The sequence below is a fragment of the Astyanax mexicanus genome, unplaced genomic scaffold (assembly GCF_023375975.1).
Source record: "Astyanax mexicanus isolate ESR-SI-001 unplaced genomic scaffold, AstMex3_surface scaffold_34, whole genome shotgun sequence".
Lineage (NCBI taxonomy): Eukaryota > Metazoa > Chordata > Actinopteri > Characiformes > Acestrorhamphidae > Astyanax > Astyanax mexicanus.
The window spans coordinates 1,262,206-1,289,147 of record NW_026040044.1 but is presented as its reverse complement, the minus strand read 5'-3'; the positions used below and the strand labels follow the sequence as shown (position 1 = coordinate 1,289,147).

Genomic DNA, 26,942 nt, shown 5'->3' with positions numbered 1-26,942 from the left:
TTAACAGTTGTCAGTGAAGCGGAATTAAAATAATAAGCAATCTAATGTCATTTTTTTAAGTAAGGGCAGCGCCATCTTGTCCCAGCGCTGAAAGTGACGTCACGAGGTTGGTTCCCGAACGCCTCACTACTATAATCCATGAGTATACCGTAAATTAATCCCTCAATAGCTAATAAAATCCAAACCAAAACTCAATGCAGAGCGGGGGGGGGGGGGGGGGGGGGGGGGGGGGGCACTTTTGTATTGTCCCTGTGTGTAGTAATACTGGGAGTAGTGAAATTTAATAGGGTGAGGAATGAGAAATATTTACTTTCACTTTCATACCTCGCCTCGGTCAGCTATTCTTCAGCGGTGGCTCGCGAGAATCCTCCGGTTAGCTGCAGGGGTGCTAGAGTTTAGTGGCGAGCACTTTCTAGACCTGGACTATGTGAAGGAGAGGGGTTTGAGTCAGGAGCATTAGCGCTGGAAAAATAAGCTGAAGTCCGAGGCTTTTTTCCTCCGTTTTTTATTTTTCCTCTGATCAGCTGGAATGTACAGACCGTCCGACTGAGGGTAACGTTACAATGAGAGCAGCAGCTGTACGAGCCAAACACTGCGCCAACCCAGCAGAGCACCGAGAGGTACCGTTACCGAAAGTCTAGATAAACTGACAATTTAAAGATAACATAGCTAGCGTTAGCTACTTTTCTAGCTATCTTACCATAGCTAGCCAACGCTAGCTAACTAACCAACGCTAACTAGATGAAGCTACCCAGTAAGCTTTCTAACTTCTAAACTGAACGGTTTATCAACCAAACAGCGCCTGGGTGTTTCAATATCCACTTAAATCATGTATGTTTCATTCAGTCTTAATGAACTTTGGACTTTACATGTTAAATAGCTAAATGTATATAAAATAGCTGGTTAACTGGATGGCAGTAGGTTACCTGCTGTTGACGGGCTGCAGGGTTCTGCACGGCTCCACGTAGAGAGAGAATAGACACCTCCAAAACGTCTCTCTCTCAGAAAAGCATCTGAAAAGTTCTGCTCAGGTTTATACAGGAAAGATCTCTGAGTAAATGCTCCATGTTAGCCTAGTTCAGCTTCGTCTTCATCCATAATCTCCACAAACAACAAGCTCTTTTCCTCTAGCTATATGCCTGGGATCTTAAACCAACCAACCTCGTGACGTCACCAGTGCTGCACGGGCAACATGGCGGCGCCCTAGCTCAAACATAACAAACATAAATATATTATAATTTAGTGTGTAAACATTTTATATAAAAAAATTCCCCCCAAATAAATTCCATTATATTTAATCCCTTAGAAAACTTGTATAAACTGAAATGTTTCATGCCCCCTTTAAAAGGGGTGGTTTTGACAGTTTGGGGGTGGGGTCAGAGTCACCTTCCTCAGCGAATACTATTGGCTGATATTTCCAGGGTTTGGGACGGACCCTCTACCCACATCCAAAACATCCAACAATCCGTCTCCAACGCTGTTAGTCCGGGTTTAGTGCCCGGAGTGACCGGCTCTCTCGTTCAGCACCAGGAGCGACCGGCTCTCTGACGCTGTTAGTCCGGGTTCAGTGCCCGGGTTGACCGGCTCTCTGACGCTATTAGTCCGGGTTTAGTGCCAGGAGCAACCGGCTCTCTCGTTCAGCACTAGAAGCGACCACCAGGAGAAGAGCAGGTCACTCCTGGCACTGAACGAGAGAGCCGGTCACCCCGGGCACAAAACCTGGACTAATAGCGTCAGAGAGCCGCTCGCTCCTGGCGCTGAACGAGAGAGCCGGTTGCTCCTGGCGCTGAACGAGAGAGACGGTTGCTCCTGGCACTGACCGAGAGAGACAGTCACTATGGGCACTAAACCCGGGCTTACAGCGTTGGAGAGCCGGTCACTAACCCGGACTAACGGTGTTGGAGAGCGGGTTGTTTGGATGTTAGCATAGCTAGTGAGCCAACTCTCCTGCTGTCCTCCTTTTTCCGCCCTCCTCCGGCTCTTGTGGGTAGACGGTCCGTCACAAATCCTGCAGGTATCAGCCAATAGTATTCGCTGAGGAAGGTGACTCTGACCCCGCCCCAAAACTGTCAAAAGCACCCCTTTTAAAACTAGAGTGCAAAAAAACTCACTTGAGCAAAAACAACAGCCGCAGGTAATTTGCATAGCGTGCCAGGAGAACTGTGAAATGTAGAGAAAAAAAACACCAGAGAGGAGATAAATGAAGCTTGAGAGGGATATTCTCTTCAGCGCACTCAGGTTTGCCTTTTTTTTTTTTTTTTTTTGCTCGCAAGCTTCACATTTGTGCTCGTAAGAACATCTAAAGACATGATATTACAAACCAGCTCTAACATGTTGGAGACTTTATCTGTTAAAGACGTGCTATTACATAAAGTGTTACCAATGTTTCGTTATGCACATGCTTTTTTACATACATTGTTACATGAAGTGGTTTTAGACATGTTGTTAACGACACTGTTACAGACAGGTCTACTGTTTTTAATGACCCTTTTCAGGCATGATGTTATTTTATACATATGTTTTTAAGTTTTATTTTTTTTTAAATTAAATCCTTTTTGCATTGCAGATACTTATTTATGTGAGGGTTTTTTTTGGACTTGTGGACAAAATTTCTTACTATTAATTTGTATATCCCTTAGCTTTATTTTACAAATAAACTAGTCTTTACAGAAATGTGTTTATATGGATTAGTAATTCTTGCTCTATTAACAAGAAAAAACATTGATATGTCTTAATATGAAAGTGGACAAACTGGACCCCATAAATAATGAAAACAAGTAATTTGTGTAATGATGGTCCCCAGATGTGCTCAAAACCTGAAATGTCCTAAGTGTCCCCACAACTCACCACCTGTTCAGGTCAGAATCCCTTTTTGTGAGATAATTGATTTTTGAAATGATCTTACAATTCACAGGTGCATTTTGATAAAGCATGATTTTTTTCAAGTCTGTAGGACCTTGGGAAAGGGTGGCCCCCACAATGTAACAATTCCATCAGGTGACCCCACAATGCACAGAAACAAGTATGTGTGTGTGTTAGTGTGAGAGTGTGTGTGTGTGAGTGTTAGAGTGTGTGTGTGTGTGTGTTAGTGTGAGAGTGAGTGTGTGTGTTAGTGTGTGTGAGTGTGTGTGTGTATGTGAGTGTGTGTGTGTTAGTGTGAGTGAGTGTGTGTGTGTGTGTGTGTGTATGTGACTGTGTGTGTGTGAGTGTGAGAGTGTGTGTGTGTGTGAGATTGTGTGTGTGTGTGTGTGTGTGTGTGTTAGTGTGAGTGAGTGTGTGTGTGTGTGTGTGTGTATGTGACTGTGTGTGTGTGAGTGTGAGAGTGTGTGTGTGTGTGAGATTGTGTGTGTGTGTGTGTGTGTAGGTGTGTGTGAGTATGTGTGTGTGAGTGTGTGTGTGTGTGTGAGTGTGAGAGTGTGTGTGTGTGTGTGTGTGTGAGATTGTGTGTGTGTGTGTGTGAGAATGTGTGTGTGAGTGTGTAGGTGTGTGTGAGTGTGTGTGTGAGAGTGTGTGTGTGTGTGTGTGTGTGAGTATGTGTGTGTGTGAGAGTGTGTGTGTGTGTGTTTTTGTGTGAGTGTGTGTGTGAGTGTGTGTGTGAGATTATGTGTGTGTGTGAGTGTGTGTGTGGGTGTGTGTGTGAGTGTGTGTGTGTGTGTGTGTGTGTGTGTGTGTGTGTGTTTGTGTGTGAGTGTGTGAGAGTGTGTGTGAGTGTGTGTGTGTGTGTGTGTGTGAGAGAGTGTGTGAGTGTGTGTGTGTGTGTGTGAGAGTGTGTGTGAGTGTGTGTGTGTGTGTTAGTGTGTGTGAGAGTGTGTGTGAGTGTGTGTGTGTGTGTGTGTGTGAGTGTGTGTGAGAGTGTGTGTGTGTGTTAGTGTGTGTTAGTGTGTGTGAGTGTGTGTGTGTGTGTGTTAGTGTGTGTGTTTGTGTGTGAGTGTGTGTGTGTGAGATTATGTGTGTGTGTGAGTGTGTGTGTGTGTTAGTGTGTGTGTGTAAGTCAGTAACTCACTGTAGTTTCTCCAGTTTACAGTGAGGATCCTTCAGTATTTCAGAGAGCAGCTTCACTCCTGAATCTCCTGGTTTATTGCGGTTCAGACTCAGTTCTCTCAGGTGGGAGGGGTTTAATTTCAGAGCTGAAAACAGAGCAGAACAGCCTTTCTCTGTAATACTGCAATCATACACCCTGCAGAGAGAAAGAGAAACCTCCTCAGAGAACAGAATTTAACCATCACACACAGAGCTTCTTTAAACATTGTACTATCATATTTTCATCTTCAAATATATTTAGTCTAAATTTCATACAATAAAAAAATATATCAATACACCCTTCTATTTTTCTTTCAGTAATTTACTGTGAACATGTTCATGTTTTGATACCACTGTCAAAATCTGGATAAAAAAATGGATGTAAAAATGTAAGTACTGAATTTCACAGTCCCAGTGATTATGTTTATTTATTGGAAAAGTGAAGAGCTTATTCTTGTGAAAAAGTAAACTGCTCACTAATCCTAAATTTGAACAACTCTTTGTATTAATTATACTTTAATTGCACACAAAGAGTTTAATTGCATTAAGTGTACACTGTCATCCTGTTATTGCATTTCAAACAAAACATTTAGATGGTAGAGCACTTCTGAATTGACAGAAGACATCAGATGAAAGAAGAAGCTGTACTTAATGACTTGAGTATACTGTTAAGAATATTGAAACTGCTGCCCAATTATGAATAATTATTAAATTAAAGAATAATATTGACACTGAATACATCAATCTGCCTAAAACATATTTTTATTGCGAAGCCCTTAATAGAAACTTTCAATTCTACTGTGCAGGGGTGCATTTCCCAGAAGCTTTTAATGCTAAGTAGTTGATAAATTCATACTTAAGATTTATGGTTAATTAAAGAATGTTTCACAAACATTTACTTAACTAAAGAACTTTGTGATCTTAAACACCAGAGGCTGCCAGTTCTGGTCCCAGTTCAATTATTATTTTGTATTTCTGTGGTTAATTCGATAAGATTGTATATTAAATTACATATTAAATGATTATATTATATTATTATATTTTTTAACCTGTTTGTTCATTTCATATTAAGTGATCTTAAGTGATGACCTCTTACTTCCAGTGTTAGCCATTCTTCATCACTTCCATAAGACAAGGCAAGTTTATTTGTATAGCACCTTTTATACACAGAGACAATTCAACGTGGTTTACAGAAATATTTAAAACTCAATTCAGAACAGGTTTTAAAGACAGTTTTAAGAAAACAAAACAGTAATGCAAACTATATATACAAAATATGTATATATGTTTTTTCAACCTGTTTGTTAATGTTACGTACACAAAGGCACGTCTTTTCTGTTCTTTCTGTTTTCTTCCCTCCTCTGTCATGAGCCACTCTCTCTCTCCAGGTGTGTGCACTTTGTTGGCGGAATAATCAACACCTGTTCTACCAATGGGGTGAAGTCCACTTAGGGAGAAGGCGGGCTCTCTGGTTTGAAAAGAGGTGATTGTGTGTGTGTGTGTGTGTGTGTGTGTGTTGCAGAAAGGGGTGTTCTGTGCTGAGAGAGTTGTATAGTGTGTAAAGTACTGTTCTGTGCTGGGAGTTTTCTCCTATCTCTCTAAGTAGCTCAGACAAGCTGTTTGCCCACATGGTTGGAGAGGTTATGGGCACCATCCATTGCATCACGTATGTATACTCTTGGTATAGACACACTTGGTAAGGGGCAGGTGCCAATTTATGCATTTTTGGTTGAGGTTAGCACTTGGGTTAGGCAGGTTAGCATTTTGTTATTTCTTTTCTTTGGCACTCTCCATAGTCCACCATAGGCTGTTAACATTCCTACACTTTTCTTTTATGTTCAATAGACATTGTAAATATATCTCTATCCACTTTTGTTCACGCCCTTGAATGTTGGATTGTCTTTGTAAATACTGGAATTGTAAATTCTTGCATATTTGTCAGTAAAAGCTTCTAAATTTGCAAAGCTCTGTTTCTGGCCTTCCTTCCATCCCACTCACAGGCACCGTATTACATATACATAGTCTTGCATTTTCCCCTTTTACCCCTAGACCCAAAAGGTGGGGGAATGTAACAGATGGGCGCTCGTCTGGTATTTGCAATGTAAAACTTATGTCATGTGTGTGAGGTGGTTGGAAGTCACAGTGGTGGTGGAACTAGATTTTTTTATAATAGGTGATGCTCACTTGGAGTTTCGTTTGGCTCGTCTCTGGTATGAATCAAAGAGTAGAGCTGAGGCCTGTAGGCAAGAATATGAGTTTAAGCTGTCTGTTCATAAGCTGGAGCTAGAACATTAACATGTGATACAGTTGCGTGAGATATAATTAAGAGCCTCAAACCACCCTAATTCACTGTCTTTTCCTGTTCCAAACCCTACAGTGTCTAGTGATCCACCTGTTCAGCCTCCTTTAGTCACTCTCCCTGTAGTATCACACATTACTGCTTTTGATGTCAGTAAAAATATGTCTTTGGCTCCACCCTTTCGGGAAGTTGAAATAGACACCTATTTTAGCATTTTTGAGCAGATACCATTGACTTTGGGTTGGCCTAAGGATATGTCGTCTCTGTTACTGCAATGTAATGTTGGTTGGTAAAGCGCAGGAGGTTTGCTCTGCTTTATCTCTTCAGGATAGTTTGCAGTATAATGTGGTAAAAGCAGCAATTTTGCGTGCTTATGAATTAGTTCCTGAAGCATACAGACAACGTTTATGAGGTCTGAAGATGCAAGCATCACAGACTCATGTTGAATTTGTAAGGGAAAAGACCATTCTTTTTTGATAAATGGTGCAGTGCAAACAAAGCATTTACATTAGACTCCCTACGTGAATTCATACTTTTGGAGGAGTTTAAAAACTGTCTCCATGACAAAGTCATTGTCTATTTGAATGAACGTGCTGTCTGTACTGTTGCTCAAGCTGCAGTACTTGCTGACAGGTTTTTACTCACACACCGTCAGGTGTTTAAGTCAGTCTCAAACAACTCAGAGTCTTCTTTAGTTACTGGAAGTAAATCTTCTCATACTGGTGGTTATTTACCTTATGTTGGTGACAGGTGAGAGTGTTACTATTGTCACTAGCTTCGACATATTGCTTCAAACTGTTTAGAGCTTAAGAGGAAACTGAAGAGGCTGAAAATAGACAGCAGTCTTCAACCTCCTCCAGGCCAGTTGCTTTAATTGATCGTGTGCATAAGACAGTGACTGTTGGAGGTCCTGTTATGAAGCCTGTGGAAGATGCATACTATAAACTTTTCCTGGTAAGTGGACAGGTCAGGCTGGATAACAATGGTGTTGTTTTACTGGTCAACATTTTGAGAGACTCTGGCACTGCACAGACTCTAATTTTAAGCAGTGTTTTACCATTTACATCTGATTCTTTTACTGGGTCATATGCTGTGCGTAGAGGGCTGAGTATGGAGTACAAGAAAGTACCTTTCATCTGACCTTATTTCTGGTCCCTTTAAGCCAGCAGTGTTTGATTTATTACCTGTGGAGGGGGTACACATTATTTTAGGTAATGATGCTGCAGGTGGGAAAGTTTTTCCTGTTTTAGAGATTGTGGAAACACCAGTTATGTCCCACTCAGATCCTGAGAACCCTGTTTACCCTGCAAGTGTTGTTACTCGTGCTCAGGCACGCAAGTGGCAGGATGATCTGGATTTGTCAGACACCTTTGTAGTATGTGATGCAGAGGAGTTCCCTGTTACCTGATCTTACGTTTATTTTACAGAAGGTCAGTCTGTTCAGTCTCGACCAGTAAAGGTAGAAGAATTAGATACCGGTCTTAGCTGTGGTGATTTGATCAAAGCACACAAAGCAGATGCTTCCCTGAATAAGTTTTTTGCTAAGGTAAGTGAGAACCCAAAGTTTTCTGTTCAGCAGGTTGTGCATTATCTTGATGATGGCTTGCTGATGCACAAATGGTCAACACTTAAAAATGAATTAAATATTAAGTTAAATACTGTTCATCAGATTGTTACTCCAATAGTCTACAGGGAGCATGTCTTAAATACGGCTCATGACAACCCATGGTCAGAACATTTGGGAATAAATAAAATGTACAACAGAGTGATACAGTACTTCTTCTGGCCTTCGTTGAAGAAGGATGTGGAAGATTACTGTCAGACTTGTCACGTTTGCCAGATTACTGGGAAGTAGGGCTGGCCCGAATAGCGCTTGTTGAGCTCCGGATATTCGGCACTGATTGGTAGCAAATATTCGAATATTCGTTTTTAAAAAGACGGATTAAAAACAGATTAAAGTACGAAAAAAATGTGCTTCTCAACACCAGTGCACATGCACGGAAACATTTTTTATTATTTTTTATGGTAATTTTGTTCTTCTTGGGTGCATTAAAAAACTGGAAAACCCCTTGCTATTATCTGCCTGAGTATTACAAATGCTTTTATTACGTTTAACAATTTTTAAGTTTATATGTACACTAGGGTAGCACGGTTTGACAGGGTAGCAAAACTTGTTGCTTAAAAAAAAAAAAAAAGAAAACGTTTGTTCAGAAAGTATTTTATATTCTTAAACATTGTTAATTATATTAGAGCAGAGGAAAATCATTGTAAATGATGTTAATGTTGGTCTGTTTCGGTTTAATAACTGTGCAGTGCATAGCCGTACTACTTATTTTTGTGTTTTTGCACTTGGGCTATAAGCTCAATATAAAATAGTTTATAAAGTTTATAAATAATAATAATAGTATATAAGTTTATAAATAATTGGAGTGAGGCTGAACCAAGATGGCGCCGGTGTGCGTGGCTGGCCGTCTGCTCTCTCTCTGTTTGGTGGTGTTAGTGTTGTTAAGCTTTGGAACATCACTTATTGAGTCTTTGTTGGTGTACGACCGCCAGTCTTTGTTGGATCTAAGATATAATGTCAGTGATATACGTGCGTTTTGCCAAGGAGGACAAAATACTCTTCCCCCACCCCTGGCGGGGATACCAATCCACCTGTACCGGGCCTCGACTCCAACGCCCCGGCGGAAGCGCCGCCGCCGTCGCGGTAAACGTGGCGGTCAACAGGTGAAGCTAAAATTCTGCCTGGCACGCACCTCTTCCATCTCTCAAAAAAGACATGGATTAATTCCTCCATTCGTCGTGTCCCGGTGTTTTCTGGAACCCATTGACACCTGCCTGGTACCTGTCGCCGGCTTAGGCAAAGATCTCCGGCCCCGCCGCTCCTGCTCTCCTCGGCTCCGCCAGCGCGGGGTGAATCCCCGCAACTTGAGGACGCTGCGCTGGGCTCCCAGACACGCCGAACTCCACTCCTCAGCTCCTGCCAGGATCGGGTTGGTGAACGCCAGATCACTGGCAAATAAAACTTTTATCCTGAAGGACTTTTTTTACTCTCGCTGCCTGGATTTCCTCTGTGTGACCGAGACCTGGATTAGTGCCGGTGAGTACAGCGCTCTCAATGAACTTTTACCGGCTGGCTGTAATTATTTTAATTCCCCGCGGGCGTCAGGTCGTGGTGGAGGAACGGCAACAGTATTTAGAAATGACTTTAAATGTAAACAGCGCGCTGTATCAGCTTCAATTTCCAGCTTTGAAGTTACTTTATTTGAGGTGGGTCGCTCTGACCCGGTCCTTTGCGCTGTTATTTACCGACCCCCCAAATACAACAAGGACTTTGTAAACGATTTCTCTGATTTTCTTGCTGGACTTATGCCAAACTACGATCGCGTCCTTATTGTCGGGGATTTTAACATTCATGTCTGCTGTCCTGATAAACCTCTGGTGAAGGACTTTTTAAACATTATTGACTCTTTTAATCTAGAGCAGTGTGTGTCGGGTCCCACACATGAACATGGCCATACTCTAGATCTTGTACTTTCTCATGGCTTGTCTGTTTCAAATGTTGAGATCTGTGATATTGGGTTTTCTGATCACATGTCTGTTTTATTTGATGTTGTTTTATACCATGCTGCGGTTAAATCTTGCGCTCCCGCTTGGCTCTGTCGGAGTTTTAATTCCTCCACTGCCGGTCAATTCTCCACTGCCTTCGATCAGCTCTGCTCCACTCCTGACTCTGCCTCTGTTCATACGGAGGAGCTCAGCTCCTGGTTCAACCAATCCTGCCGAACCATACTCGACTCAGTGGCTCCGTTAAAAATCAGACAGCCTAAAGTTAAACCTGAGCCATGGTTTAATGAACGAGCTCGTGAGGCGAGGCGGGAATGTCGCAGAGCTGAGCGCAGATGGAAAAAAGACAAGCTGCAGGTCTCTTTTCAAATTTTAAAGGATAGCTGGCGTTCTTATCAGAACACAATCAAAGAAGCTAAAAGGGAGCACTTATCAAACGTTATTATGGCAAATCGTCATAACCCACGGGTGTTATTTAAAACCATTGACTCTGTTCTTAAGCCCCCTCAGCCTGTCTGCTTGGAAGCAGACCATGAAATGTGCAATAACTTTCTGCACTTTTTTATTGATAAGGTTGCCACTGCAAGAGCTCCCATCACAGCTCCTGCCTCTGACCCCTCTGTCTCTGCCCCCTGCCTGCCTAGGTTTGATAGGTTTGAGCCTGTGACTCTGACATACTTGAAGGATGTGGTGGGTCATATGAAGCCTTCAGGTTCTCCCTGTGATGCGGTACCCCCTCACTTTTTTAAAGAGGTTATTAATAGTATAGGGCCGCAGGTTCTGGCCATTATTAACAGCAGTCTGACCTCTGGTGTTGTGCCTTCTAGTTTTAAACATGCTGTAGTGCAACCCCTGCTAAAGAAACCTGGCCTTGACCATACTATATTGGCAAACTATAGACCTATCTCCAAGCTGCCTTTTGTTTCAAAAATTTTAGAGAAAGTAGTTTATGCTCAGTTAAAATCCTTCCTGGATGAGCATAATACTCTTGAGATATTTCAATCTGGTTTTAAATCCTTACATAGTACAGAGTCAGCGCTGCTTAGGGTTTATAACGATATCCTCCTGGCCAATGATTCAGGGGACCATGCGATTCTTATACTGCTGGATTTAACCGCAGCATTTGACATAATTGATCATAGCATTTTAGTCTCTCGTCTGCAGCACCTAGTGGGCATTTATGGTAGTGCTCTGGAATGGTTCAGGTCCTATCTATCTGACAGAACTTGGTGTGTTCATTTTGCTGGCTCGGAATCTTCCTTAGCTCCACTGACATATGGGGTTCCACAGGGCTCAATTTTGGGACCTCTCCTGTTTTCACTCTATCTGCTCCCATTGGGCTCCATTCTGAGAAAACATGGTGTCTCCTTTCATTGTTATGCTGATGATAGCCAGATTTACATGCCGCTAAAGAAGAAAGACGATTTCTCTATTCAACCACTTCTGTTATGTCTTAATGACATTAAAGCCTGGATGGCGTTAAACTTTTTGAATTTTAATGAAAAGAAAACAGAAGTGATGGTGTTTGGTCCCAGTGGTTCTTGTGAAGCCCCCCCTGTTGATTTGGGCCCCTTGGCGCTGTATGTGAAACCTACAGTTTCTAACCTGGGTTTTAAGATGGACAGTGATTTTAAATTGGATCGCCAGATTGGTGCAGTAGTCAAGTCCAGCTTCTTCCACCTTAGGCAGCTGGCAAAAGTGAAGTCAGTTCTCACACATGAGCACTTTGAAACAGTAATCCATGCCTTCATTACATCCCGGCTGGATTACTGTAATGCACTATATTTTGGGGTCAATCAGTCCTCCCTTAAACGCCTTCAGTTAGAGCAAAATGCTGCTGCCCGACTTTTAACAGGTTCACGCAAGAGAGAGCACATTACTCCCATTCTGGCCTCCCTCCACTGGCTGCCTGTGCATTTTAGAGTTCATTTTAAGATTCTTTTATTTGTTTTTAAATCTTTAAATGGACTCGCTCCGCCTTACCTCACTGAGCTGCTCTGCCCCCACGCCCCCGCTCGGTACCTTAGGTCAGCTGATCAGCTGCTCCTGGAGGTGCTGAGGTCAAAACGCAAGCTTAGAGGGGATAGAGCTTTTTCAATTGCGGCTCCTAAACTGTGGAATGGCCTACCACTATATGTCAGACAAGCCCCGTCACTGTCCACGTTTAAAACCAGGCTAAAGACTCATTTTTATTCCTTGGCTTTTAACCCAACTTAAGACTTTGTTCTTGTTTTATTTATTAATTACTTAATTTTTTAATTTTTTATTTATTTTTATTTATTTTATTTCTGTTTTTATTTTATTTTGTTTTTACTTTTACTTTAATTAGTTCTTAGATTTATCTGAAACTTTTTATTGATACCTATATTTTAATTTGTCATTGTTTCTAGTATTTTGTTTCTTATCTTATAATGTGCTATGTACAGCACTTTGTAGCAGCTGTAGTTGTTTTTAAAGTGCTCTATAAATAAAGTTGAGTTGAGTTGAGTTGAGTTAATTTTTTTGTTTAGAAATTATTTTATATTCTTAGACCATGTTAAATTATATTAGATTAGAGGACATTCATTCAGACATCATTCTGTAGGCTAGGCTTTCTGTAACTGATTTAGGCCCTAGTGTTGCCACATTACTAGTTTATTATATAAATCAGTTTCAAAGTGCCTGCAAGTTTTTTATCATGTATAACATTACTTTTAATGTCAGACAGAAGCAGCTTCATAAAGCTATGTTTGCTAGTTGAATATCACACATTTGGCACACTGCTTTTGTCTTGTCTAAACTTAATTTGAAATGCTTCCAAACAGCTGAGCTTTTGGAATTGTGTGATGTGTGATGTTAGAGCGAGGTGGAGCTTAGAAAAGGAAAAAAAGGAATATCCGAATACCAAAATTAAAAACTGAATACCTACTCAACGAGCGAATATCCGAATATTCGGGTCCAGCCCTACTGGGAAGCCTAACCAGGTTGTTCCCCAGCTCCATTTTGCCTATACCTGTCATGAATGAAGCATTTGAGCGGGTACTTGTAGATTGTGTTGTGCTCCTTCCAAAAACCAAGTTAGTGAACCAGTTTTTACTCAGGATTATGTGTACTGCAACTCATTTTCCAGAGGCAATACCTTATTACATTTAAGGTATCCAGAGGCAGTTTATTCCATATACATAGTGTTGTATTTCCCCTTTTACCCCTAAACCCAAAAGGTGGGGGAATTTAACAGTTAATTTTATCTTAAGAGATGTTTTTGTATTGTGATGTTTCTATCTGAAACTATGTGATATAAAACATGTGTATATTTTATATACTATAAAATATAAAACAGCACAGATGAAACACTGATTAATGAAAATACTCACACAATCTTTCTGGATGTTTTCACCACTGGAAGCAGCCTCAGAAGACATTCTTCTGATTTCTGAAATTTACTCAGGTCAAACTCATCCAGCTCCTCTTCTGAATTCAGCATCACAAACGCCACAGCTGACCACTGAGCAGGAGAGAGATCAGCTCTTCTGAGATCCCTGGATCCTCCTCCTCTGTTCAGGTAGTGTTGGACTTGCTGCACTAGAGAATGATCATTCAGTTCATTCAGACAGTGGAACAGACTGATCGTTTTCTCTGGAGAGAGATTCTCCTCGATCTTCTGCTTGATGTGCTTCACTACTTCCTCTTTACTGTGAGAGATGCTTCCTGTCTGTATCAGAAGACCTCGTAAGAGAGTCTGATTGGACTTCAGTGAGAGACCCAGAAGAAATCGGAGGAAAAGGTCCAGGTGTCCGTTTTTACTTTTTAAGGCCTCGTCCACGGCTCTCTTCAGGAAGTCAGACATCTTTCTCTTTTTGGAGAAATCCAAAACTCCAGGTAGAACATTTCTGTTGTTGGAGATGAAGGAGAGAAACGCATATAAAGCAGCCAGAAACTCCTGAACACTCAGATGTACAAAGCTGAAGACCTTTCCCAGGTGAAGTTCAGATTCCTGTCTGAAGATCTGGGTGCACACTCCTGAGTACACGAACACTTCTTTCACATCAATGCTGCACTCTTTCAGATCTTCCTCATAGAAGATCAGGTTTCCTTTCTCCAGCTGTTGGAAAGCCAGTTTTCCCAGAGCCAGAATAATCTTTCTAGTCTGCTTAAGATCATCCTCACTGTTATGGTGGTACTTCTGGCTGCGGTGTTTGATCTGAAAGATCAGGAAGTGTGTGAACATTTGAGTCAGAGTCTTGGGGATCTCTCCTCCCTCTGCTTCACCCAACATCCTCTCTAGAACAGTGGCTGAGATCCAGCAGAAGACTGGGATGTGGCACATGATGTAGAGGCTTCTGGAGGACTTCATGTGTGTAATGATTCTTTCAGCAAGGCTCTGATCTCTGATCCTTTTCCTGAAGTATTCCTCTTTCTGAGGGTCACTGAACCCTCGTACCTCTGTTACCTGGTCTATACAGTCAGGAGGGATCTGATTGGCTGCTGCTGGTCGAGTAGTTATCCACAGGAGAGCAGATGGAAGCAGGTTCTTCTTGATGAGGTTTGTCAGCAGCACATCCACTGAGGTTTGTTCTTCTATATCCACCAAGTTCTCATTGTTCTGGAAATCCAGAGGAAGTCGACACTCATCCAGACCATCAAAGATTAACATGATCTTGGAGCTCTTATAATGTCTTGGTTTTAAATCTTGTGTTTTTGGGAAGAAGCGCTGAAGAAGATTCACCAGACTGAGCTTCTTCTCCTTCATCAGATTCAGTTCTCTAAAAGGAAGAGGGAAAATGAAGAGGACGTCCTGATTTACTTTTCCTTCAGTCCAGTCCAGAATGAACTTCTGCACAGAGACTGTTTTTCCAATTCCAGCAACTCCTTTAGTCAGCACAGTTCTGATGGACTGGTTCTGTTCTGGTAATGGTTTAAAGATCTCGTTACATTTGATGGGAATCTCCTGTGTTGTCCTTTTCCTGGATGCATCTTCTATCTGTCTCACCTCATGTTCCTGATTGATCTCCCCACCCCCTCCCTGTGTGATGTAGAGCTCTGTGTAGATCTGATTCAGGAGGACTGAGGTTTCAGGATTTGTGATTCCTTCATTAATTCTCTGAACTTTTTTCCTCAGTGTGGATTTGAGCTTTAGTCGACACGCCGGGGCCAATTCTGATAACAGAGGAAGACAATATGGATCATGTGATCAGCTGTGACCATGCATTAAAGTGATACAGTAAATAATGAATTTAATATTAATGATTATAATATGGTGTTTCTGTAGCAGTTGTAGTGGTTTTAGAGTTAAAATCAGTAAGTGTAAATTTTAAGGACTACAGCTGATGCTGTGATACATTATCCTATGATTAAATAAATCCAGTTCATTGTTTTAATCCTATTAAAATGCAGGAGTTCACTGAGGAAAGAGATTAGCACTCAGGTTGGTATCGATGGTCATGACCCAGAACTCTTACTGCTCTCTAGTGTGTTGGCGAGGTCTTTCTCCTTCATCTTCCTCAGGATGTGCAGTGTGATCTTCAGCACCCCCTCTCTCTGATCATCCTCATCCTCCTCCTCTCTCTCAGAGCATGCTGGGTAATCTGGACTCAGGAGCTTCTTGAATGTGTTCAGCTCGTTCTTCACTAGAGAGATAAATTTCTGCTGCAGCTCCTGATTAAGAACGAAGATCAGAGGATCAGTAAAGCTGTTCCGGTACAGAGAGAGATGATCTGACTACAGAACAATCTGATAAACATCAGAGACACACTGATCTGAGTCTGATCACCAGGAACTGATTATTAATAAAAGTTTAATTATTAGCAAATTATCAAAAGTTTAAAATGATTTTAATCTGAGAAATATGGCAAGGCAAGTTTATTTGTACAAGACCTTTCATATACAAAGATATACAAAATATGACTTTTAAAACAGAATTAAAATGAATGTAATTAGAATATAATAAATACCGAATTAAAACTAAAAACAATACAAAAAATAAAATAAATCTCGGTCATGTTTATGGTTTAGGATTTACCTTGAATACATGCTCCAGTTTTTCCTTGAAAATTTTAATGTTCTTCTCTCTGCGGACAAACAGAAAATCCACACTGTCATCTACATGATTAAAAATAGATGACTTAGAAGCTTAGATTTGCTTGATAATAAAATTAACAGAAAATAATGGATAAAATCTGCATGAATTCGACACATTTCCAAAGGTTTCTTAATCATAAAAATGTAAACAATGATGATTTACTGTTGAATATGAAGTTTTGAGGCACTGTTGCTTTAACCAACTGTGTCAATGTTTAATTTGTTCTAAAATTAACATAATATTGACCAGATAAACAGTGCCAATCAGCAACAGTGTGAATGTATTTAGGATTAAAATAATAGTTTTCCAGTGTGATTGGTAAAATCTGTTCTAACTGTATTCTAATTTTTTCAAAATGAATTTTTGTTGTAATAATGTCTTTTAATAGAACATGATCTGCCCAACCCTGGATGTACAGCAGGCATAGTAATTATTTGATACCCTGATGGTTTTGAAAGTAGGTTTATTTTAACATAGAGAGACAGAATATCAACAAAAATCTGATAATAATTTGTATTTGATTAGGTGAAATAAGTATTTGATCCTCAGCCAAACTTGACTTATTACTTGGTGAAGAAACACCTGTTGGTAAGCACAGAGCTCAGACGTTTCTTCTAGTTGGACACCTGGTTTTGCACAACTCAGGTGGGATTTTGGCTTCACTCCTCTTTACAGAAAATCTCCAAATGCTGAAGATTTTGAGAAGGTTGCTTGGGAACTTGAATTTAAGCTCCAGAGACTGGCTGCATCACTCCCTTTGTTGCCCTGGCCGTATGTTTTAGGTCATTGTCATGTTGGAAGACCCATCAAACCTGCTGAGGTCAGGAGGTTCTCATTATAAATTCTATTGTACATGATCCGTTCATCAGCCCCTCAATGCTGTGAAGTTCTCATGTTCTCTTAGTAGAGAAACAGACCCAAAGCAGAATGTTTCCACCTCCATGTTTAACAGATGGAGTTTTTGGGGTCATATCCAGTATTTCTCTTCCTCCAAACACGGTGAATCGATTTGATGCCCAAGAGCTTAATTTTGATTTCATCTGACCACAGCACATCCTCCCAGACGTTCTCTCAATCATGGATATTATATCTGTTAAAATAAACCTACAACTAAAATTATTATTAAGTTTTCTTTACTTTTTTTTAGCAATAATTTAAACAATTCTACTTTACTAAATTTAAGGACTATCCTATCTAGGTGAATGAGATTTTTACTTTGTCTTTTTATCTTTTTAACTTTATTCATTCCTATTCATTCAGTCTCAGTTGTAGTTGTAGGCTGTAGTTGTTTTTTTTTTTTTGTTTTCTTGTCTGATATAACAGAAAGATTAGAAGAGGGTAGACTCTTCATAAACCTACAATAATGTACTTATGTTTATTGATTTAGAACATTGTTCTTTGGAGAAATCAGTGCAGAGGAACAACATAAAGGATAACTGCTGTGTGTGTGTGTGTGTGTGCTTGTGTGTTTGTGTGTTATATGTATTAATAAGGTAATTTACAGTAAAATCTTTGATGTCTTTTTGAGTTGTTTGATGTTTGACTCACTTTGGGTCAGAGGTCACAGGTTCACTGCTGAAATGAAGAGGATTCCCCATGGATGCGTCACTCTTCATAGAAACACAGCTGGGTTCTGGAGAAGCTCCTCTCTGGGTTTCAGTTCTGTTAACATTAAACACAGTGAAACTCCAGCGTTTACACAGTGAAACTCCAGCGTTTACACAGTGAAACTCCAGCGTTTACACAGTGAAACTCCAGCATTTACACAGTGAAACTCCAGCATTTACACAGTGAAACTCCAGGATTTACACAGTGAAACTCCAGCCTTTACACAGTGAAACTCCAGCATTTACACAGTGAAACTCCAGCGTTTACACAGTGAAACTCCAGCATTTACACAGTGAAACTCCAGCGTTTACACAGTGAAACTCCAGCGTTTACACAGTGAAACTCCAGCATTTACACAGTGAAACTCCAGCATTTACACAGTGAAACTCCAGCGTTTACACAGTGAAACTCCAGCATTTACACAGTGAAACTCCAGCGTTTACACAGTGAAACTCCAGCGTTTACACAGTGAAACTCCAGCATTTACACAGTGAAACTCCAGCATTTACACAGTGAAACTCCAGCGTTTACACAGTGAAACTCCAGCGTTTACACAGTGAAACTCCAGCGCTTACACAGTGAAACTCCAGCGTTTACACAGTGAAACTCCAGCGTTTACACAGTGAAACTCCAGCGTTTACACAGTGAAACTCCAGCGTTTACACAGTGAAACTCCAGCGTTTACACAGTGAAACTCCAGCGTTTACACAGTGAAACTCCAGCGTTTACACAGTGAAACTCCAGCGTTTACACAGTGAAACTCCAGCACACAGCACATCTTTAATAAAGATCAGGAACTGAAGAGCTTCACTCTCAGAACAGAACAGTAGTTTAGTGCAGTGATGTACCGAGACCCAGAGCTTCCTCCTCCACTGCTGAACACTGGAGGTTCCACCATGGACCAATCACTCTTCATAGACACTCCACTGGGGGCTGGAGATGCTGCTCTCTTCTCCCTGTAAACAGATCTTCATGATGATCCATGATGAGAGTAAAGTGTGGAGTAATGACTTCCTTAAATAAAACTCAATCACAGATTCTACACTAACTTTTCCATAACTTTTCCAAATGTTCTAATGACTCAACTGACTCAGATTATTATATTAATTTATTTTCTACATTCTAATCATACTTTACATCACAACTTGCATTGCATTTTCAAATTTGCGTTTGAGTTTCAGAATTTGCATCATATTTCTGAATTTGCATCATATTTCTTAATTTGCATCATATTTCTGAATTTGCATTACATTTCTGAATTTGTACAGAATTTTTGAACTTGCACAGTATTTCTGAATTTATAGAGAATTTTCGAATTTGCATCGCATTTATGAATTTGCATCAAATTTTACAATTTGCATCTTATTTCTGAATCTACACTGCCTTTCTGAATTAGCATCAGATTTCAGAATTTACATTGCATTTCTAAATTTGCATAATATTTTTAAATTTGCTTCCATTTCTGAAAATGCATCATATTTCTGAACTTACATCACATTTCTGAATTTGCCCCATGTTTCTGACTATACATTCCATTTCTAAATGTAGCATTTTTTTAAACTTGCATCGCATTTCTGATTTTGCATTGTATTTCTAAATTTGCATTGAATTTTATAAATTGCATTGCATTTATGAATTTGCTTCATATTTCTGAATTTTAATTGCATTTCTGAGTTTGCATTGCATTTGGAATGCACATTCTGTTTCTGAATTTACATTTTGATTTTGAATCTTATTTTTGAATTTGTATTTTTTCTGAATTTGCATAGTATTTCTGAATTTGCATCTTATTTCCGATTTTTTATCGCATTTCTGAATTAGTATTTCATTTCTAAATTTGCATTACGTTTGCATTAATTAATTGCATTGCATTTCTGAATTTGCATTGTTTCTGAATTTGAACCATATATCTTAATTCACACTGTTTGTAATTTTGCATCATAGTTCTGAATTTTCATCTCTTAATTTACTTTGTGACAGGGGGTCCTGCTCCACTGCTGGAGTTCTGAAGATCCATGATTTACTCTTCTTCATTCACACACAGCTGAACTCTGCAGACATCCTGTGAACAGATCAGCCATTAGAATAAATTCATAAGGATGCATTAAACCATTTCTTATAAACAAACATAACAGTAAATTAATGTAATATTTATTGTTTTATATATTGTTATATATTAATAATGTTTAATTGTCATAATATTTATTACTACATTTCGTTTTCTTTTTAACTTCTTCTTCTTCTTATAATTATTAATAATAATAATAATAAAAATAATAATTATTATTATATTATTATTATTATTATTATTATTATTATTATTATTATTTATACATAATGCAACAATATCATAATTATGCACATAATTCTATTATATGAACATTTATTTAAGTATAATATAAAGAAACGAGATTAAAAACACAAATATATCACATCACATTGCCTCTGTTGCTCCCCCTGCTGGATGAACAGCGCTAGTTCATCTGAATCCGCCCTATTTTTAACTACCCAGCAGATCAAAGCCCACATTAATCAGTTATAGTCTTTAAATAAACATAAACTACAGAACTGTGATCAATAAATATAAATCTATATCTGCGCATTTCTCTTCAGTTTACAGCATTATTGATCTGTTACAGCTGATTGTTCTTTATCCGGTCTGATCTAGACCAGGTCCAGGTCTGATCCAGGCCCGGTTCAGATCTCCATGCTGATCCTGCTTCTTCCAGTGTAATCAGACTCTGAGCTGAGCTTAAAGAACCGGTTCTGGATCTGAGGAACCTTTAGAACCGGTTCCGAGTCTAAGTTCTGTTCTACAATCTCTTTATTTCTGAACTTACCGAGTGAATCCAGACTTCTGTCCTGTTCTAACGGAGGAAACCGAACTTACTTTCACTTTCTACTTCACTGCGTCACATCCCTTTCTCTCTCTGTCTCTCTCTAAGCCCCGCCCCTCCTTCTCTAACAGCCAATAGGCACCGGGCGGGCGGAGCTACAGCCCTGTTTTCAGATCAGCTGCTCTGTAAATATCACTGCAGTGTAGAATCTCTGCTTCACCAGAAGAAGAAGAAGAAGAAGAAGAAGAGCAGTATAACTGATCTGAACAGCTCTTCTACATTTAACTTACTGTATTCATGATGATCCTTATCATTCACTGTTCATCACACCATCTCACAGAACAGCTGTCATTTACTGCTCATATAAAAACATCATATTTATGTATTACTTAGTGTATTTTATCACTCTAGTATGAAGGACAGAAACATATTTTTACTTAAATTCAGTTATTATTACAAACTCTTTCATCATGTGACCAAAAGATTAATTAAAATAATATAATTATATTTATTAGAATATCAGTGTGTTTCTGATGACCTGAATAAACTGGAATAATCTTCCTGAATATGTTCAGGACTCAGACACAGTCTCAATCTTTAAGTCTAGAATAAAATCTTACTTGTTTAGTTTAGCTTTTGGTAATTAATGTTTTTCTCTTTAGATTTAAGGCTGCACATCCAGGGGTTCATGGACAGAGGGAATTGTGGGTAATCTGAGGTGCTGGTGCTGTTGTTTTATCACTCAGGTTTGTGGAGGGTGGAGTGGGTGGATGCTGGTGTTTCAGGGTGTCTCTGTGTCTATGTTACCTTCTGGCTCTCTCCCTTTAGTTAAGCTGTTTTATTCAGATCTGCCGGAGTCATTAGATAATCACACTCTGATAATGTTTTATATTCTCAGACCAGCTGTTCACTCTCCACTACTGATCAGATCCCAGTTTAAATGAACTCTAACTAGGAATGTTATAACTGCTTCCACTGCTGGTGTAGATCTTCACCTGTATATATTAGAGCTGTGTGGATGTAGAGTGACTTTAACATTCATTTATGAGTTTCTGACCAGAGGAGGATGGGTCCCCCCTTAATAGTACATGTGATAGAACATGTGATAATATAAGGTACATGTGATAATATAATATAACCTCCTCCTCCAGCTCTGAGGGAGATTTTCCTCTGTTAATCTCTGGAGGTTCTGTATTATTTGTTCAGGGTTTTGTCTGATTTTCTGTCCTGCGATCACATTCCTATAAAGCTGCTTTGTGACAAAATCAGTTATAAAAATCGCTATATGAATAGATTTAATTTAATTTGATTTGATTATTGTGAATAAATGTATTTTTAGACTGAATACTGATCCTTCCTTCTCCTAATCTGCTCTGTCTAAACCCAGCAGCTACTAAATCACTTCATTTAACACAAACCAATTCTAATTCAGACACAATAAACATCTAAACAATTCTAAACAGTGTTTTCTTTATTACATCTGAACTGCTGATCTATTAATCCAGCAGCCTGATGCTTCATATAGTGAATATTGTGAAGCAGCTGTGTGTTAAATGAAGCCTGTTTACTCTGGTAACACAACTAAACTCCCACTGAAACCAGAATCAGATCAATTAAAACACAATACTGCTGTTTAAATCACTTTACTGCACATTTTAATTATTTAATTATGAATTAATTTACTTTTCCGTATCAGTTTTCAGCTTTGATTCTACCAAAACCAAAGTAGTTTCCAAGAGTAAGCACAACCCCTCTGCTATATATAACATTTCAACATTCCTCAGCATTTATAAAGTCTATCCAGTTCTGGTAGTATAATAAAAATATATATGTGCAGATATAATGTACTTCTGGTATATATTTAAAGGAAATAAGAACAGTATCATTTTTATTTTTGTATCAAACAGGATTTTATGTATTTAATTGAAGATTGTAAATGTGACAATAGACAGATAATATAATCCTTAATTAAAGAAGGATTATTAGAATGGTGCACTGTCTCCATCTAGTGTTTTTGGGATGTACTACCTTTGATATAAATGCACTTATAAAATATTGAATAAATACATTATGATCATCTATGTAATATACTCTTTAAGATTTTTTTTGGAGGCGGGGTTTGTGATAGATGACAGTGAGACGTTCACCAAGACTGGCTGATTAACTTCATTTTGAGTTTTATTTAATAATGTATTTTTGATAAATTATTCATGGTATTCAGGATTATAGTTATATTTATTAATATGAACCGTGTCATGGTATTAAATGTATTTATTTGTATGTTCATACCTGCATGTAACAGTGTGAAAGACAGATAATTACACAATTATTTATTTAGTAAAAATATCTGAAGTGCTGCTGTGGCTCCCTCCAGTGGTCAGAGTGTGTAATAGCAGGCAGTGTAACATGGGGACTGCTAGAACTGTGTTCTTCACTACTGGAGCTCCACAGCATGGTCCAGTATAGTGCTTTCACTGCTACAGGACTGGGAATAGACTCCACTAGTAATCCTGTAAATGGATATTGTAGAACTCTAGTAAATGTTGTAGCGTAAGCATGGAAATAGATGTAGGTTAATTCGGGTTTTCCTTTAGTGTAAACATGAAGAATAGGTATATAGTGTATCAGAACCTGTCTTTAACAAAAACTACTGAATTTTGATTAATTCACATTACTATCACTATTAAAGCAATCACACATTTCTTTTTAAATGCAGAATTTATATTTTAAGTGATTTGTAGCAGTTTTTTTATAAATATATATCAATATTATACATATGAAGATTAAACCCTCCAGTGATCAATCTTTAAAAATCAGTAAATTAAAAATATGAAGTGGGTAAAATAGGTGAAATCTGTGTAAAGCAGCTGTAGCTGTGTTTCTGTTTTTATTTCTCTTCAGAACTGCTGTTCAGACTGAACCCTCCTCCTGAGATTCTTCAGGAGTCTGGATCTGTTCCAGCTGAAAAATTAAAACAAATAAAATAATGAAAATATTTTCACATTGCAGAGAACCTCACCTGGGGCCTCAGTTATAAAGTGTGCGCACGCATTAAAAACAGGTCTGAAATGTGCGTGCACAACATCTCACGCAAGAGCTGTGATTTATAAAGAAATACTTGGTGTGAAAACGAGCGCACATTTAAGCGAGATTTGAGGCGTCCGTATCCCTTCAGAAGATTGCAGAGAGAGCGGGAATTAGTGACACCATGTGGTGAAGTACGGAACTGCAGGTAAATGCGTAAACCTTCCTCACGTATATTAATTCATACTGTATCAATCAAGATTCAAAACGGAGATTAAAATAAGAAGTTAAAATATAATAAAATATACATATATTTGTTTAAATATATGTTTTCATCAGCATTATTATTATTATTATTATTATTATTATTATTATTACTATTATTATTGCAGCAACTAACAAATACAGTGAGAATGTGTTTTCAGAGATTATGCAGATTTATGGGGGTGATGACGGCTGGTTAATGAGCTGCTTTAGGTTTCCAGTAGCTATTCTCATTAAACTGTGTGCTGAGTTGGGCACAGAGTTTTAGAGACCATTGTTACAGAATCAGGTAATATATGAACACGTACAGATTTTCACATCTCTTGGAAAAGCTTTTTAAATCTGAAAGCTTTTATTTAATCTCTGTAACAGTTCAGGTTGTGGAGCTTCATTATTAACATGTTGCAGAAACACCAAACCCCACATTCTTCCTCACCTCCACCTCCGAAACAAGGGCTTCTACTGCGCAGTGTCTGTAGTTTCACTGCTTTACGGTGCGTTCCTCCACTATCCCGCTCAGGATGAATGGGGGAATCCCTCATTTAAATATCTATTGGGTGATTTGCATGGACCTTTTATGGGTAAAAGTGGGCGGTACGGAGGCGGAACAGGAGGCTGGGTCAGCTGCTACATTTATAAGCAGGTTGTGATTTATTATAAGGAGGAAACTGTGTTCAGGTGTGCGCACTCACACTTTTTTAAAGCCATTTCCTGTTTTTAGTGATGAGCACACTTTCACTCCAGAAGCTATGAAGAGTTTTATAAATGAGGCCCCTGGTCCCTCAACACAAACTACATTACCCATAAATCCCAGCAGCTCCTCTACTTCCTGCAGAGACTGAGAAAAGCTCATCTTCTACCTCCCATCCTCAGCATGTTCTACAGAGGGACTGTAGAGAACATCTTCAGCACCTGCATCACCGTCTGCTTTAAAATATGAAAATATTCACTTATTTCACCGTTTTCTCCAACATAGGAAATGAAGAATTTTAAAGAGGAGACCTTTAGAAAGAACTATAAGAAAGAACTTATACTGGAACCAGCACCTCCCCCTGAACTGGAGGAGAACTTATACTGGAACCAGCACCTCCCCCTGGACTGGAGGAGAACTTATACTGGAACCGGCACCTCCACCTGGACTGGAGGAGAACTTATACTGGAACCTGCACCTCCACCTGGACTGGAGGAGAACTTATACTGGAACCAGCACCTCCATCTGGACTGGAGGAGAACTTATACTGGAACCAGCACCTCCCCCTGGACTGGAGGAGAACTTATACTGGAACCAGCACCTCCCCCTGGACTGGAGGAGAACTTATACTGGAACCAGCACCTCCCCCTGGACTGGAGGAAAACTCATACTGGAACCGGCACCTCCACCTGGACTGGAGGAGAACTTATACTGGAAGCAGCACCTCCACCTGGACTGGAGGAAAACTCATACTGGAACCTGCACCTCCACCTGGACTGGAGGAGAACTTGTACTGGAACCGGAACCTCCACCTGGACTGGAGGAGAACTTATACTGGAACCAGCACCTCCACCTAGATTGGAGGAGAACTTGTACTGGAACCGGCACCTCCACCTGGACTGGAGGAGAACTTATACTGGAACCTGCACCTCCCCCTGGACTGGAGGAGAACTTATACTGGAACCGGCACCTCCACCTGGACTGGAGGAGAACTTATACTGGAACCTGCACCTCCACCTGGACTGGAGGAGAACTTGTACTGGAACCGGAACCTCCACCTGGACTGGAGGAGAACTTATACTGGAACCAGCACCTCCACCTAGATTGGAGGAGAACTTGTACTGGAACCAGCACCTCCACCTGGAGGAGAACTTACTTACTGTACTCACACTTAAAAATATATAAAATGTAACTTCTGTAAGGCAAATGAACTCATGATCATTATCGGAGGTGTGTCTTGTAAGTTAAGAACAATTAGCATTAATATTTTAAATATTGGTTCCCATGGGTTTCTGAATTAATTATAAATAAAAGCAAAACAGTCATCAACCACATTCTCATCTAAGCAACTTTCTCAAGATATGCATATGAAAGTAATCAAAGTCTTCAACACAGAGGGATTTTAGAGAAGCTTATAGTTTCTACAGGGTGGGCTGTTATTGCAGACTGTTCAGGGGAACTGTGGAAGTCAATATGAGTTTTGTCTAAATGTAAAATAAACTCTTGGAGATATTCTGGTTTTGTTGGCATTACTTTCTGACAGATTTGGATAACAGTTCTTAATTACAATTGATGACATTCCTCAGGGCAGAATGGGTAATAGCTTTTTTAATGAATATCTGACTCAGATATGTGCAAATATTTGGATATTTGGATGTTCACACTTTTGCACAAACCACCCTAATGATTTTATTTAATCCTTTTTCTGTTATAAAGCTTAAACACTTGAATTAAACACTCTCAGTAAAAAGGCATTAAAAAGAGTCGGCGGCAGTAAGCAGCAGAAAGCTCTTAAAGATAAAATGCTGATTATGATCTGAGGATTCCCGGATTGGCTTGGAGGATTGGATGGAGCTGCTCGGCCATGGAAACCCATTCCATGAAGCTCTCTACACTTTACTGTTCCTGAGCTAATCTGAAGCTACATGAAGTTTGGAGGTCTGTAATGATTGACTGCTCCTCAGCATCTGCTGACCTCACTGAACAAGCTGAAGCTGAACATCTGCTGAAAGTTCTGCTCTATTCTGGGAGAAAGAGGGAGGATCAGGCCTGGTCATGTAGATCTGATCTCCACCCACTGCTCTCTGTAGTTCAGCTGGGTGGTGCTGGTGGTGGGAGGTGCTTTAACGGCAAAAGCGGGATGTTTCTGATTTGGTTAATAAACAGTGAGTCTGTAACACTCTGAGGAGACACTGAATCCACCCATCTACAGACAGATGAACACAGACAGAGGAACATCCTCTCTAGAAGATCTGAAACATCTGACAGACATAGAGAATGACAGATCATTAAAAAGTAGCAGTTTAGACATCTAAAATAATTCAGTGCAAAAAACACTAGAATTTCTGAAGATCATAAACTTTACAAACACAATTTTATAGGTAGAAACTTAAACTGTTGATGATTATACATTAAAAAGTAAACTGAATAAATTATATTATTAGATTATCATTAGAAAAATGTAAGAAAATCCTAAGAAACTACTAGAATGTGAACGTTTTTGTGGGCTTGTACACTGTAAACACAGAATTAGTTTGAACTCAAATAAATTAAGTGTGTTTTACATAAAATTAT

At 39.4% G+C, this 26,942-nt stretch overlaps 1 protein-coding gene across 1 annotated transcript in view; it reads right to left on the bottom strand.

Moving 5' to 3' along the window:
* LOC111190008 (uncharacterized) overlaps nucleotides 1–26,942 on the bottom strand; it is a 751,666-nt gene that overhangs the window by 54,343 nt on the left and 670,381 nt on the right. The window lies entirely within an intron of this gene.